This window comes from Herpailurus yagouaroundi, unplaced genomic scaffold, assembly GCF_014898765.1.
Source record: "Herpailurus yagouaroundi ecotype Mexico unplaced genomic scaffold, PumYag 250, whole genome shotgun sequence".
NCBI classification, from domain to species: domain Eukaryota; kingdom Metazoa; phylum Chordata; class Mammalia; order Carnivora; family Felidae; genus Herpailurus; species Herpailurus yagouaroundi.
Genome location: NW_024412467.1, coordinates 903748 through 919926, shown reverse-complemented (window position 1 = coordinate 919926; position 16179 = coordinate 903748). Strand labels below are relative to the sequence as shown.

General features: G+C 49.3%; 1 long non-coding RNA gene and 4 other non-coding genes across 5 annotated transcripts; 3 read left to right on the top strand and 2 right to left on the bottom strand.

The window, feature by feature from the left end:
• The first annotated feature begins 154 nt into the window (after nucleotides 1–154).
• TRNAK-CUU (transfer RNA lysine (anticodon CUU)) lies at nucleotides 155–227 on the top strand. Its single transcript has one exon. It is a non-coding gene; the product is annotated as a tRNA-Lys (tRNA).
• Nucleotides 228–9448: 9221 nt separating this feature from the next.
• Nucleotides 9449–9539, top strand: TRNAY-GUA (transfer RNA tyrosine (anticodon GUA)). Its single transcript is given in 2 exon segments — nucleotides 9449–9485; nucleotides 9504–9539. It is a non-coding gene; the product is annotated as a tRNA-Tyr (tRNA).
• Nucleotide 9540: 1 nt separating this feature from the next.
• On the bottom strand, nucleotides 9541–13349 carry LOC121020390 (uncharacterized). Its single transcript, XR_005786110.1, has 2 exons — nucleotides 13177–13349; nucleotides 9541–10956 (listed from the first exon to the last, which is right to left on the bottom strand). It is a non-coding gene; the product is annotated as an uncharacterized LOC121020390 (long non-coding RNA).
• Nucleotides 11346–11418, bottom strand: TRNAA-AGC (transfer RNA alanine (anticodon AGC)). Its single transcript has one exon. It is a non-coding gene; the product is annotated as a tRNA-Ala (tRNA).
• Nucleotides 13350–14830: 1481 nt separating the features above from the next.
• TRNAY-GUA (transfer RNA tyrosine (anticodon GUA)) lies at nucleotides 14831–14918 on the top strand. Its single transcript is given in 2 exon segments — nucleotides 14831–14867; nucleotides 14883–14918. It is a non-coding gene; the product is annotated as a tRNA-Tyr (tRNA).
• The last annotated feature ends 1261 nt before the right edge of the window (nucleotides 14919–16179 follow it).

The window sequence follows — 16179 nt, the reverse complement described above, 5'->3', positions numbered from 1 at the left end:
GCAAGAATAGCAGATAATGCTTATATACTTTGACTTTCACGTCGTCTTCTTTGGAAGACAAAAACAATCAGACAAGACCTAGAACCCTACAGTCGCAACAGGGCCAAGAATTCGTATGTGCTCATAATAGATTGGGGAAGACCTGTGACCAACTGCCCGGCTAGCTCAGTCGGTAGAGCATGAGACTCTTAATCTCAGGGTCGTGGGTTCGAGCCCCACGTTGGGCGGTCACTTTTTCCTTTCAATGTGTATTCTCAACTCCTTTTCCGTCCACTCACTTCCGAAGCAAGGTCCCCCCCAATGTCAAGCAAGAGGAGTTTGGGAGGTCAACGCTTTTAAATGTGTGGAATTATGGAATCACCGGGAGCGGCCGCGGTTCACGGCTCTGCTCCGCTACGCCTAACCTGCTCTCTTACTCTTGCAGAGGTGGGCCTCATCGCCCCCTAGCGGGGAATGCATTTTTCTGGCCCCTTAGAGATTTGTCTTGGCATTGCAAGTCTGTGGTAGGGCATGAGCTTTGTATTTTTAAGCTCCTCGGATGATTCCGAAGCACGAAAAAAGGCTTAGGATGGCGGGAGAAGGACGCAGAGATGTTGGCAAAGCTAAAGTCTGAAGGTGGAGAAAAAAACGATCCAAACACAGGGAACAGTCTGATGGGCAGAGGTCAGAGGTGACAATGTCCAAGCAGAGTTTTGAGATCCGCGACTCCACTTTCTGGCCCAAGCGTCATTCCGGAATAACGGGAGGCGAATTTGCTATTTCCACTGCCTCACGCATCGGTTCGGTTTCTGATCACCTGCACCCAGACAGCACAATACACCTAATTGTGGAAGGTACCGAACAGTCCCTAATAGACTGCAACTGCCTACAAAATAAAATCTAACTGTTTCGGCTTGTTTTTCAAAAGCCAAACTGCATTTCTACCCCCAACTCCTCTGAGCTCTCCACCCTCTAGAATGAGCCTGCCCAGTCCAGCCACCGAGGTGTCCTCTTTTTCCTCCTACAAATCCATGGTGGTTGGCACTAGGTCGAGTCAGCTCTGTGCATGGATGATATTATCCCAGACAGGGGTGGATTTTGCCACCACTGACTGACTTGAAAACCATTCCCGTGGTCAAACTGACCAAGACTTTTCCAAATGTCCCTTTAGGAAAATTTCATCACACCTGTCTTACTTTACCATTCCTTTGAAGCGTTCGTGGATTCACTGGCAGTGACTGATGAAACACCCATGACCGTGATGGAGAAACCACACACATACACGGCTCTTCATTGATTCTAAAAGCACAATGAACCACATACGTTCCTCTCACTTCCCTAACCTTGACCCGATGTTCTCTTCAGGCCTCAGGACAACTCATGAAAATGCTCTCACTTGAGTATCCGCATCTGGCTGGACATGTGAGTCACCTGGCGAGCTTGCAAATTTGAGTCCTGAGCCCCAGCTCGGCCCTAGTGAAGCTGAATCTCTGATGCTTTAGAAACCAGGGCTTCCGAGGGGGTTCGTTTCATTTTAACACGACGGATCCGGTGGCCTGGCCCGGCTGGAGTACCGCGAGGGGTCAGCATCTTACTGGAAGCCCTGTTTCTCGGTGTCTCGGGTTCAGAAACTTGACGTCGTGGGTCTTTTCTGCCATTCTCCCTTCCTCTTCCCAGGCATGTAGACTCTGCAGGGATGGGGTCCCGATTCCCCCAAGTGACACACACCCGTCCCTTTGTTCGTTACGCACGCTCACTGAGCGCCACTCTGTGTCAGGCGGTGCTCTGGGGGTTGGGATTTATCAGTGGACAAAGCAACGACCCCTGCCCCTTAACATTCCGTGTAGTAAATACACAACTAAACGAAAAGCGGCGTTAGAGAGTGGTCAGGGTGCTGGGATCAGGTCAGGGGCACGCTGCAGCAGGAAACGGGGTTGTCAGGTGACGCTTCCCGAAGGGGACTCTTGAGCAAACAGGAGCCACGGTGTCATTTTCGAGGAGAGTTTCTAAATAGGGGACTCAGGCCGAAGGCAAAGGCATGTTTGTGGCCGTGTGGTCTCAAAAAATGTGAGACCTTGCACGCTGTCCGGACTTCGAGCTGAGTGAGGAATGAATCCGTCTCAGAAGTGTCTGTACAGGAGAGTGACAGGGTCTAACCTACCTCTGAAAAGGATAACTGGCTGTCGTGTCGGGAACAGATCTCAAGGGGACACTAGCAGTCACGAGGAGACCGCGTCAGGAGGCTCTTGGTGACCAAAGGTGTCAAGTCAGCCCGGAGGGGTCACAGGGCAGGAGCGGAGAAGTGGCCTGATTTCTGGGACGTCCTGGGGGTGCGAACGACAGTCAAGAAAAACTTTTAAAGTCAGAGGGCGACTTGGTAGATTTACACCAAGAAACGGACTGTTAGGGGGCCCTGTGTGTGTGTGTGTGTGTGTGTGTGTGTGAAGGCCAAATTCGTATGAAAGGTAGGCTAGGGTATAATCAGAGCAAAAAGAGATGGTAACATTGCTGGTGTCGCTGTAAAAACGCCGGTACTGCTGGCTGGCTGTGCCCCACTGAGCTGGCGCCAGCCCCACGGAATCACGGTGTGGAAAGACTGCCCACTTCTGGGCGCCGTGGAGTCACCGCAAATTACCGCTCTCCACGAGCCCCCTTCCAAGGCTTCCTTGTCTCTTTACCCAGGCGCCTGGATGACTATCGCTGATCGATCACTCGCTCCCCGTGATGTTACACTTAGTCCCCAAACTATTCAGCATTTCACCTGCTCCGCTCAACTGCATCTGTCGTCGGGCGCGGGAGTCACGTTTTACGCCACGTGGATTCCCCAGAGTTTGGAGATCCCGTCGTCATGTACCCAATGACACCGAGGATCAAGAGTCGACATGACATGGATGAACGAGAAGGAACTTTCCTAGAGGGGTACACTGACCTTGACTGTCTTCCAAACCAACGGATGAACACCCTTCTCGTGCTGGACGCTCAGGATGAAAACACACGCAACGTGGTCCGGGCCTTCAAGAAGCCTGTCATCTCCCCACTGGGAGAACGTAACTGATTCAGTGGAAGTGAAACCCCCAGCTGTGTTTGAGCTGGCCCTAGGAAACGAAGGGGCTTGGCGTGACGGGTTTAAAGAAGTAGGTGGCGGTGACGGGACCGGGTAGTTACGAAATCACCCGGGTTTACCAAGCAAGCTCCGAGGAACAAAGACCTCGTACCTGGTTCAGATGTTCTACCTGTGAGAGTCTACAACCACTGAGGATTTCCGGACCACGTGTTGTGGGCAGACAAACCCCAAGTCTTAGTGGAAAGCCTGAACCGCCTTTCCTCGCCCCGCAGCCCCTGCTGAGTGTTTTGGCTTCTGGGGTGCCACGAGGACTATACTGGGTTATCATGGATAAAACAAATAGTGCTGATATTAATAAACATACCCGACTGTCAATGAACTTCTTGCATTTCTGGCTTATAAACAACCTTTGAGTTGCTTGGAACAGACTGCTTTTTCCTATTCTTACTAGTCCTTGGCTATATTGTTAAAACTGAATTGACATACTTTAAAATTGAATATATGAATCTAAGACCTGTGGCATCACCTCCAAGGCCAAGGCTGTCCCTGAGCAGCTAACCTAACTGCTTCGATAAAACACTTGAACTGCAAAGGGTGTTTGGCGAGGGGGGGGGGAGGGGTCTTGTTATGCCAATCTGCCAAACAAACACCACTGGGCGCTTCAACAACAGAGATTTATTTCCTCAGTTCTGGAGGTTGAGAAGTCCAAGGTCGAGGGGCCGGCTGATTCAGCTTCTGGTAAGAGCTCTCGTCTCGGTTTGCGGACGTCGCCTTCTCACGGCGTCCCCACGGAGAAGGGCGAGGGGGGTGAGGTCCCTTCCGGTGAGGACACTAATCCTACTGCATCGGGGCCCCATCCCCGTGACCTCATTTAACCCGATTGACTTCCTTACTCCAAATACAGCCACGCTGAGGGTCCCGTGTAAACTTCAGTAAGGCTTTCACATGAATTTTGGGGAGACCCCCCCCAAAAACCCCATCCAAAACACACTGTGGCCTTTGGAATTCGGAAGCTTCTCTGGCACACGGTAGGTAGTCAAACAGTTGTTGAAGGAATGATTTAGCTGCACTGTCTGTACAAAGCTCAACCCCACCTTCTAAACATCTAACAGTGTATGATAAACACGACTAAATTAGCTAAAAAACCGCCTTACAGTGGCTTTTCCTCAGGACAGATACTCAGGAAGCGGAACGCAAGACTGTTCATTACTAGAGCTGGAATGGTGCTGGATGGAGCCAGATAGGAAAAAGACAAAAGAAAATACAAATCAGCCAGTAATTTGAGGGCACCGACTACAAGGCTGTGTAAGCCCAGAGACAGATCCGAACTCGGGAGGTCAGTCTCTGAGAAAAAGCAAAGGGGGACAAAACCACACTGTTGTCAACAGGAGGTTCTAGTTCAGCCTGTTCCGGAAGCTCCAACAGCAATGTGTCAGTCAGGCGTGCTTCTGGAAGCCTCGCTAGGTGAGGAGAGGAAAGAAAGGAGGAAACGTGTCAGAGGCCACAGGTCCGGGAGAAAGGAAGAGCCCTCTAGGCACGCGTGCTCATCTGTGCAAGCAGCCCGGGGACAACCGCCTAGGCATTCCAGGAACAAAGGACAGTATCATTTTCTGAACAGGAAATAAGGACAATGTAAGGAACGGCTACAGCAATTTTCAGAGATTATGGCTCAAGAGATCTATCCACGTGACTGGACTGGAGGGCGTGGCCTCTGGGAAAGAGGCCTAAACTCTGGCGCCAAAGAACAATGCAACCAATCCACGAACGTTGCCTCTAAAGCTAAAGCAACGTTCCTTCTTTCAGGCCTGTCACACAGGAGTCTCATGAAGGACAAAGCACTGCCCCCACTGCTGAACCTATTGCTGCCTTTTTGTTTCATGTGGTATATTCTTGAACTTTCCACTCTGACTTGCCCAAAGGTGTGGCCCAGATGAAAACCTTTCAAAGCGCCCTGTGAGGGCTCCCCTGCTTGACCCCATGCACTTTGCTTTACGCTATTTCATAGGATGTTCACGACAATACCTCTTAGGACCTGTGTTATTTTTATTATCATCACCCCCATTCCGGACAGGGCACTGGCAAGTTAGAGAGGTCACAAAGGGGGGAAGAGACAGGACTCAAAAGTGGCCTAAGTGGTCTGAACACTAATAATGAGGTAGCAGAAAGAGAAATTATGAAGATAATTCCGTTTACAATGGCACCAAAAAGAATAACAAACCTAGGAATAAATTTAGGAAGTTTCACCAAGGAAGTGAGAGACCCATACTCCAAAAACTGTTAAACACTGATGAAAGAAACCGAAGGCAAGACAGACAAATGGAGAGATGTTCCGCGCTCGCAGACTGGAAGAATCAATCTTGTTAAAATCTCCATACGACCCAAAGTAATCTACAGATTGAATGCGAGCCTTATCAAAACACAACTGCATTTTTCATGGGATATGCAAAAAAAATGGGTATGGAACCACAAGAGACCCGGCCCCCCCCCCCCCCCCGAGAGTCAAAGCGATCTAGAGAAAGAAGAACAAAGCTGGAGGTATCACAAACCCATAAAATTCATATTTCAAGATATATATATATGTATACATACATATATAACATGCATATTATATACTGTGTACATTATATAACATATATACACTTCAAGATACACTACGAAGCTGTAATAATCACAACAGTATAGTACTGGCACTAAAATAGACACATCGGCCAATGGAATAGAGAACCCAGAAATAAACCCACACGTATATCGCCCATTAGGACAAAAGAGGCAAAATATCCAATGGGAAAAAGGCAGCCTGTCGACAAATGGTGCCCGGAGAACCGGGCAGCAACATGCAGAAGGACGAAACTAGACCACTTTCTTAACACCATTCACAAAAACAAACTCAGAATGGATGAAAGACCTAAATGTGAGACCTAAAACCATAAAACTCCTAGGAGAAAACAGAGGTAATAACTTCTCTGACATCAGACCGCGCAACATTTTTCTAGAGCTGTCTCCTCAGGCAAGGGAAACTAAAGCAAAAGTAAACAACTGGGACTACGCCAACTTAAAAGCATTCGCACAGCGACAGAAACCATCAACAAAATGAAACGGCAATCTACCGAACGGGAGAAAATATTTGCAAGTGACATGTCCAATGAGGGGCCAATATCCAAAATATATAAAGGACTTGCACAACTCAAACACCAAAAAACCCTAAGCAATATGATTAAAAATGGGCAGAGGACCCAGACATGTTTCCAAAGAAGACACCCAGATGGCCAACAGACGCGTGAAAAGGTGCTCGACATCACTCATCATCAGGGAAGTGAAAATCAAAAGCACAGTGAGCTATCACCTCACACCTGTCAGAACAGCTAGAGTCAAAAAGGCAAGAAAACACCAAGTGTTGGCGAGGATGTGGAGAAGAAGGAACCCTTGGGCACTGTTGGTGGGAATGTACATTGGCGCAGCCGCTGTGGAAAACAGTAGAGGTTCTTCAAAAAGTTAGAAATAGAAGTACCCTATGACGCAGTAATTTCACTACTGGCTAATAACCCCAAGAAAATGAAAACACTAATCTGAAAAGGTATATCCGCGCCGATGTTTATGGCAGCATTATTCACAGCAGCCCACATGTGGAAGCAACCCGGGCGTCCATCGATAGATGAACAAATAAAGAAGATGTACTATGTATATACAAAGGACTATTACTCAGCCATAAAAAAAAAAAAAATGAGACCTCGCCATCTGTGACAACGTGGATGGACCTAGAGGACATAATTCAAAGACAAATACCATATGCTTTCACTTATATGTGGAATCTAAAAACAAAACAAAGAAACAACGAAAAAGCAAACTTTTAAATACGCCAAGCTGCAAAGGACAAACTTGTGGCTGCCAGGGGGAGGTGGGCAGGAGAATAAGTGAAATAGATAAAGGGGTACAAATTTCCAGGTATAAGATTACATCAGGGAGGTGAAAAGTACAGCGTTGAGAATATGGCCAAGACGATTACGATAATATTGTCCGGTGACAGATCGTGACTACACTCATCATAGTGACCACAGTAATGCATAGAATTTTTGAATCATTACACTGTATCCCTGAAACTAACATACCACTGTTTATGATACTTCAATTAAAAAAAAAAAAACAAAAAAACCCAAGTGGCCTAAGTGGCCCCAAAGCCTTTGTTCTTTCCATTATACCATACACGCTACTAAATAATGTCTGTTGCCCTGGTTTCTACCACAAAAATTCGTTATTTATTTTTATATTGTGTTAAACAGAGCCTACCTACAGGAGGGTTCAACGCACATACATACATTTCTTGCAGTCTTACAACGCAGCGACCTTTATAAAGCACATTTCACAGAAGCGGCTCTGCACTCCCCCCGGGACACACGCAGTCTGCACCTGGGGCGAGCCGGTCTCTGGCCCCCCCCCCCCCCCCGCCAGGGTCACTACCGCACGCCCCCCACCCCCCACTCCCCGGGATGTGGGGCGGGGTCACAGCTCGCTCGGCCCGCGGGGCCCGCGGCCAGCGCGCGCGCGGGAAACCTTACTGCAGGGACAAAGGAAAGAGCGACCTGTCGCTAGGCAGCGTGGGCCCCACTTGACACGAAAGGGCCTTTATCTGACGGAAAATTACGCAGTGCACAGCGCGAACTACAGAACCTTCAGGACGGCTCGCCGGCCCGGTCGCCCCCGCCGCACGTCGCGCCACGCCCTCCCGCCACGTGACCGCCGCTCGCCACGTGACCCGCGGCCACCCGCCCGCCGTGCGGCCCCGCGGTCCGCTGCCCCGGCCCCGGCTCCCGACCTGGAGGAAGGGAGCACGGCGTCCGGAGGCGGCGGGTGAAGAAGCCAGAAAAGTGGGCGGCCGAGCGAGTGCCCCCGGGCGGGCGCCCAAAACGGCCGTCGGGGCGCGGCCGTGTGGAGCCCCTTCGGCCGAGGCGGGGGGCCCTGGCGCGCTTTCTTTTCCTGGGTGGGCCGACCGGTCCCCCGAACTCCTGCCGCTTTCCGACCGTCGCGTCCGGGAGTTCGGCGCGCGCACGCTCACCTGCGTCTCAGAACACTCCCGAAGGACGTAAAGGGACCCCAAAACCTTCCTGCTTCTTCCCGGTTTCACCCCGGGTTGCATTTTATTTTGCAGATCCATAGAAAGGAATGTTATAGATTCATATACATGAATCAGGCAAGATTCTTCGCCTACAAAAATACAGGCTGTACATACACATCTCAGCGTCCCTCGCATCTACTGCCTGTACCTCCACCTGCCCCCCTCTCTCAAGGCTCCCTTCAGGCCCGTCTCTTTCATCTCCGAATCTTTTCGCACGTGGAGCGGGACAAAATGAAAGGCAGCTTTTTATTACATTTCGATGCATTTAACTTTTTGACAGGTGTGCTTTGACAAAATGGTTACTATGAAATACACCTATAAAATAACATTTAGTCAATTGGGCTTAGGGTGGAGATAAAATTTTATATGTAATTCATTCAGACTGTCCTCTCTTCAAGTAGATGGTTCGTGAAGACTTGAAGAGGTTAATGGCCAAATTAAGTGATTAACTTGCTTTTAATTCTTACTCAGAAAAAAAATTTTTTTTTCTTTGTCCCACAGGTGGTCTCAAGGATCTACTTGCCCAAGGGGGGGTCATTTGCCCCATCTGTGTGGCTCCATCGGGTGACAGTGTAATGATGTTTAATGGAATGTGAAGAAGGACAACACATTCCTGATGTCGGAGGCCACCGCAGGTCGATTTCATTAACAAGAGAGTAACCGACCTTTTTGACCTTCAGACAGTCACAGAAAACTTGGTCAGAACCTCACACTTTGCAACATTAACTAGTATTTGAAAGACAGTAGTTTCTACCTTGCGTGAAGATAGAGAAGAATTTAAAAACGTAGTTTTGGCTCCCTATCGATGTTTTTGCCGAGTTCAGAATTCGTGTGATAAACCATTTGTCTACAAAGGCAAATGTCAATGAAAGGACATTTTAGCGTTTCGGAGAGCTTAACCCTCTACTTCTTTTCTTCCTCCTCCTCCTCCTTCTGTTAGTGACCCTGTTACAATTTAAGTGACTTCAAATCCTATTTCTAAGTTGAGTCAAAATCGGTTACTGAAATTCATTCCTCATCAGAGACAACGCTCCTCGCTAAGTCCTTAGGCGTTTCGGTGCCTCCTTATTTTATTTTGCTTTTTGCAAACCAGTGGGGGCTCCCGTTTCCTTCTTCGTCCAGGGCAGTGGACCTTGGAGCGTCCGTCGCGAAGGAGCGCGGGATGAAGAACAGAAGACCGGACGCGGCCAGGGCGGACCCGTAAACCACGCGGCCGAGCGAAGGGACCAGCGCCTACGGGCTCCCAAGCGCGCGCAGAGAAGGCATCCTCGGCGGGAACGCTCAGCAGTGTGATTCCTTCGATAGCTCAGTTGGTAGAGCGGAGGACTGTAGTGGTGGAGCTTCTCGGGCATCCTTAGGTCGCTGGTTCGAATCCGGCTCGAAGGAATTCGTGTTTTGCGTCCCTTTTTTTTTTTAATCCTCACCCTCAAAAAGGTGCATTTCAGCTACATACATCCCCGATGTGCGTCTCCTAAGACTATTCCCGTTGTACAACGAATCTGATTTTTAAAATGACTGGTTTCTGTAACGACGACTAATACGCGCGATCAGACAGGCTTCAGCCGCACACTTCACATACAGCGGGGGCCGCAAAGAAGTCCAGGGCCCTGCGGAGGCGGAGCAGAGGCGGCCCTACGGGGCTGGGGGTCCGCTGACGCGTCCGCGCTCTCCCACCGGGGGGACCTGGGACCCGGGAAGGAAGGACGCGACCTGCGTAGGAAGGACGCGACCCGCGGGTAATCGGCGGGGCACGCGCGCCCCCTGGTGGAATGGGAGTCGCGAGTCTCCCGGACGGTGTTTTTCCTGCTCGACTGCAGGCAGCCGCCCACAATGTCAGGGCCGGATGAAATTCCGGGATTCAGGGGCACTACTCCCCCTTCTCGGTTTAATTGTGTAACGGCGGTTTTGAACCCTGCCTGAGGAAAGTCGGTGGACACAGAATCACTTGGGCAGGTTTTACAACGCGCCTCTGCCTGGACCATTTTGAAGGTGCGACCTAGGCATTGGTAGTTTTAAAAATTCCCAGGTGGCATTCATGTGCCGCAGGGGTGGAGAACCACGGATAGAAGAGAATCAAAAATCCTAGAATTAAAAATAACAGACAAGGTGGGAGAAATGGGTAGGACTTTCTACCCATTTTGGGAATCAGCTCAAAAGATAGAGATTCCGCTTATCAACAGAAAGCATTTGCTAATTTTGCGCCAATCTCATTAAAATATATTAATCCCACTTGCGCCCTGTCTCAAACATGGGATACCGACCACCTCCCGAGTGGGAGAGTCCTCAACTACAAAGATACTAATTAGATCAAGTAAAGAAGACTTGTGTGCGAATTTTGTCCTTGGTAATTTTTTTGTATTTTTTGAATTCTTGGTATTCCTTCCTGTGCTTCAGAACTTTTAGTCTTAAATGATTCTCAAGCTTTGGTGTATATCAGAACACAGAAGCCCAGGCTTCTTGCATTGGGGTAGTGTGAGAACCACTGCCTAAACCATATTGGAAACTATCCCTATTAAGGGCTGAAGATTGGTCTTGACCGGTAGCTCCTGATGAAATTTGTTTTTGGAAAGCGAACTGGGGCAAAAGGGTAAAGAAGAAAACTGGTCCGATTTTCTTTTCAAAGATAACTTTTGGGCTCTGGATGCAAAGTGTATTAGAGAGTCCTGGCCTGAGCTTCTGAAGGCACCACCGAGGTTCTCCACCCTCCTGTGACTGGGCCATTTTCTGCCACAGCCCGGTATCAGTATCCGCATCACCACCACCACCTCCAAAGATACAGCCGTCCGACTCCAGAGGAGGAAAACTTCATGCATAAAAAACAAGTCTGAAATATACTTGATTATGTGGCTCTTCACCATCTCACTAAGAAATGGGAATCCTTCCTTCCAGTTTTAAGAACTTGAGGTGGCCCTACATAGGTCAGATGTGTGGGAAATAGATTGAGAATAAAAATACAACATTAATGCATAAATAATTGAAGTGTCGATTCGTAAGTCCACGTGGCAGGGGCCAATATTCAAACCTGCAAAACGTCTGCCAGATCCTAAAGACCTCAGCCTTCCTATCCTGGCACTGTCTGAAGGCCTTCCCTGTTATGACCTGGGCCCCGCTCCCAGCTGGTGATGTCTCCATCATCTCCGTCTGTTTAGAGGAGCAGGAAAGCAAAAGCCAGCGGGGAAGCGAACGCAAAACTGGAGAATGCGGGCATCGATCCCGCTACCTCTCGCATGCTAAGCGAGCGCTCTACCATTTGAGCTAATTCCCCGCCCGGACACGCCGCCACGCCTCTCTTCCCCACTTTGAAATCTGGAGGCCATTCAGAACGTGTCGCGCCACCTGTTTGTAGTCGGTCTTAGCCAATTGTTTGGGGTGCGGGGCCGCCGATCAATGGCGATTCTGTCCCTCGGCGCCACCTACAACCTGTCCCACGCTTCTGGACCCTGTCGGTAAAAGAGCTCAGGAGTGCAGCTGGAATCCAGGCCGTGGAGTCCTCAGAAACACTTGTCTTAGAAATTGGGCAAGAGTTTAACCCTGGACGTCTATCTGTGGAAACAGGGAATGGAAGGAAATTGCAGGTGCATCCAGGAGGGGAAACTAAGTTTCTCGAGCAAAGAGGCTCGGCTTTGGCCTTCGCAATAGGCCTTGACAATCCCTGCACCCCTACATTTTCCACCAGTTGACTCTGCTGGCTTCAGAAACAGACTCTCCGGAGTCCCCACAGACATCCCTTAAAAAAAAAAAAAAACCCTTAAAAAAAACTGGCTTAAAGAAAAGAAAATCCCCGCCTGTGGATACATGGCCACGAGGGGGCGCGCGTCCCAGTTTATTTCTCCTTTCATTCTGGCTTCTATATTTCTGATTTTGATTAAAGGGTGTAAAAGTTATTTTGCATTTTTCCAAGGTAAACATTAATCGGATGCTAAGATAATTCTGCCTGCAGGCTGAGATCTAGAGTCTTTGCAAAAAGACAAAGGCAGTAGTCACCTCTTTTTCTTCGGGACTTATTGGGTACTAGTATCAGGTACCGTACTAGGTGCTGCTTACTGGAAAGAGCTAGCTCCGAAGAGCAGGATTCGCTGGGCATTGCCAGGAGCCCATCACGTGCAGGAAAGCCATATGAAGGCTTTCAGTCCCATCTACACCTTCGACTTCTTTGCCTAATATTCCATCATTAGAGACTTCCTCCATTTGGTTTAGTGTTATTTTTTAGTCTCAGTGAAATTGAAGCAAGCGATCAAAATTCAAACGGAGGAGAAACATCTCAATTAAGAAAGTGACTCTCCGTCCCTATGCAGAACAGCCCTTTCCAAGATCCTTAAAATGCCCTTCACGTCTGCTCTTTTTTGCTTTTTCTCCGCAATCAGGGCTGATAAAAACGCGGATGAATAGCCCTCTGACTGACGAAAACTTCCACCTTCTTGCCTCCCCACAACTTAGGAAAGAGAGTTCACAACTCGGGTTTTCCGAGTGTGTGTAGAAACCCACCGTTCAGTTCAAAACTTAGCTCCAGGCCAGCCCCACCCTGACTGTCCCCAGCATCTGGATGTGTCTCCCCTATTCTTTCCTGGACAGAATTCACCCTGCTGCAGAAGGTCCATTTGGCCTCCGCTCACTTTTTCCTCCCTATTTATCTTCCCTATGATTCTACTAAGGGTGTAGGTGTGGAATTTTAGCGACAGAAAGTAGGCCCGCTCCACAGCTCAGGTCCATGGACGGAACACTGGCATGACTGACCGCACCGGCAGCGACTGGTTTGTCTGGGGGCCTGCAGCCATGAGCTGCGAGTGTTAGTTTCCGGTCCCGCTGTGTTGGGTGTTACATTTCCCAACACTCGGCTTCCACAGAGACCAAATGAAAATCAAGAATATGACTTTAAAACTCACATGGACGTTTTACCAGTTGTTACCAGACTCCACTCTAAGCTCTCTGTTCTGGACTGAATTGCGTTCCCCCCAAATTCACATGTTGAAGCTCTAACCCCCAGGGTGATTGTATTTGGAATAAGGAAGTAACTAAGGTTTACCAGGTTGTAAGGGCGGGGCCCTGATCCCCTGGGATTGGTGGCTTACAGGGGAGCCACCAAAGAGCCCATTCTTTCTCTGCCCTGTGAAGGCACAGCCAGGAGACGGCCATCTGCAAGCCAAGAAGAGAGCTGTCACAGGAACTGAATGGCCTTGGTCATGGGCTTCCAGCCTCCAGAACTGTGAGAAAAAAATAATTTTTGTTGTTTGAGCCACCCCAGTCTGTGGCATTTTGTCCCAGCAGCCTGAGCAGACTAAGACAAAACCCCCCTTTTAATCTGCCTTGTGATAAAGGAGATGGGAGTCTGTGAACCACATTGCTGATTTACTGCCAAAAGGGAAGCTAGGAGGAGAATGAAAGGCTGGAGAAGGAGGAAAGGTGGGCTTACTCCTTCCTGTGTCCTTTCCGGGAACTTCCTGTTCCTCTAAGTGTGGCCCCAGCGATGAATCCATCACCATCCTGAAATTTCAGCACTTGTTGGCAACGTTTTCTACTTGGTATTCAAAGCACAGAAAGGACACCTGATAATGTTAAGAGAGACCGTCCACTTCTTAGGACCCTTTTTCTCTAGCTGCTAATCCTCTATTAGGTTAGGAACATTGAAAGGAACGTTACTAGGTTTCGTTTCACTAGCGTCTCATGGAAAGGGACTTCATTACTGAGCGCCCTATCAACTATGAGCTCTCAATGTTTCTAATAGGAGGCACTGGCAATTGCCATTTGAAGAAAAATTTGGATTTTTTTCCCACTAATATGGTTTTGTCGAAATTTTATTATAAGAAGCACAGATATTTTTATAGAGAAACCCACTTAATCTTTTCCTTAAATATATTACAAAGGAAAGCCTTTTTGTTCCAGGTAGTTTAGCAATTCTCTACTTGTGTCTATTTCTGTAGCAGGTGCAAGGAAACTGATCGATTTCTGTTGAACCTCAATGTTGTCTGATTTTCTTTGGGTAAGGAATATTTATATTTCCACTTAAGAATTTTAAGAATTTTTGTTTCATTTTAATTGCTCTACTATAATTATGCAGTGGAATGTGAACCACCCAGATCATATTTATCCAACTAAGAACATTTACACACACACACACACACACACACACACACACACACACACTCCACATTTTTCATCATTAGAGTTAAGAATAGACACGATTTCCCATTGGACTTTCACAGTGGAGTACTGCAATGTACCAAAATGCATGGGACCTTGCTCTGTTCACAACCCAGGGATCTTCTCCAACCTAGTTGTCTGTATTTAGGGCAACCATAACATTTATTGAGCAAACTTTGACACTTTGGAGAGAAGGAGTAGGTAACCAGAGAGGAAGGAAGGAAATTGGTCCATAATAAGAGGGCACTACCTTCAGCTATATTGTTCCTGGGGGAGGAGGACAGGGGACAGCCTTAGGGGTTTTGCTTGAGAGCTACATAAGTGATATCCTAATGTCTTGTATGTATAACCCAATGAATTTGATGTCTTTCTAAACCCATGGAACCAGCTGTCTATCCAGATCACTATATAAAACGCATTCGGGGTCTAGGAAGTCAGCTTAAGGCTGCACTTTGAAAAGTGCACGTGAACATTACCAACACAGAGACCGTCTGGACCGACGTTATTTTAGGAATCCTGAAAGAGCGCCTCCCAGGAGTCCTTCGATAGCTCAGTTGGTAGAGCGGAGGACTGTAGGTGCGATAGTTGGACATCCTTAGGTCGCTGGTTCGAATCCGGCTCGAAGGACGACAATTTTGGAAATCGTAGACAACTTCAGCGACGCCACAGCAACATTGAGACCCTTACTGAACGCAGGGAATAGTCCCTTTCCGCGCTGTGCAGTTTCAGGTTTTAATTGAGATTCAAACCTGAACGCGCTCTCTTATTTACAAGCACAAAGCGCGTTGGAACAGACTGCCAACGTGGTGGCTCTAGGGAAGGGGGGAAGGGGGTGGGGAAGCCCTTCCCACGAGTCTCCGTTCACCTTTTCGCCTGTGAAACTCACACGCTCGCGAGGGCGGCCCGGCTCCGCGCGCGCGTCCCCGACCTTGGGCTCCCTGCGCGCGGCCGTCCCGGGTTCCAGGTTCAGCGTTTCCCCGCGCGCGGCCCCGGCGCCGGCTCCGCGCAGCGCAACGGCGAGGGCGCGCGAGTGTCTCCGACGTTGGGGTCCGCGCCCGCCGCTGGGGGCCCTGTTAGCCCGGTGATGTCTGAAGAAGCCTTCTGTCGGAGAAATTTCAGACACACCCAGGACTCAGCATAACGAACTCCCATCGTACCCACCGCCCAGATACGGCCACCACCGTGGCACCGTCTAACCCCAGAGCCACACCCTGCCCGCAACCTGTGACCTTTGGGCACAAACCCGAGATGTGTTCTCCTTTCTCCCGCTCCTGTGTCTCGAAGAGATCGGTGTGAAGGACGGAAGAGGGGACAGGACCAGCCCAAGCCTCCTGTCCCCTCTGCAAACACACCAGGAGTGGAGGACAATCACCTTTCAGATGAACCGAGTGCGCGGGTGGGAGGCCGCCTGCACCTTGGAGATGTCCCCGCGCTGGGACGCGTGCAGACAAACGAGGAGGTCGAACTTGTACACGCGGGTTCGCTCGTGACCCAAGACACCTGCTCTGCTCCCAGCGGATCGCGGCTACTGCGCAAGTGGAAGGAGCTGGGCCAGCGGAAGCCCTGTCTGCTGCTCGCCGTCAGGGGGACGAGACCACCCACAGCTTTCCTCTAGCTTTCGGCCGTGAACTTAGACATGGCACGCATGTTTGAGACAGTCGTGTAGCTTCTCGTAGAATATCATGCTCAGCCTGTTTGCTAATAGTTTGGTGTAAAACCCAACATTTAAAAATGATCTCGAATGGTAATTTTCAGGAAACAGCAAGGAATTAGGAGGGTTTGAAGTTCCCTGCTGTCCTTTTCAGTCTCTTTGGGGAAGCCTGTTCCCAGCAACCAAACGGCCGGTAGAAGCTACCAAGTTTTAAGCAGAAGGAATTCTGGAATGCTG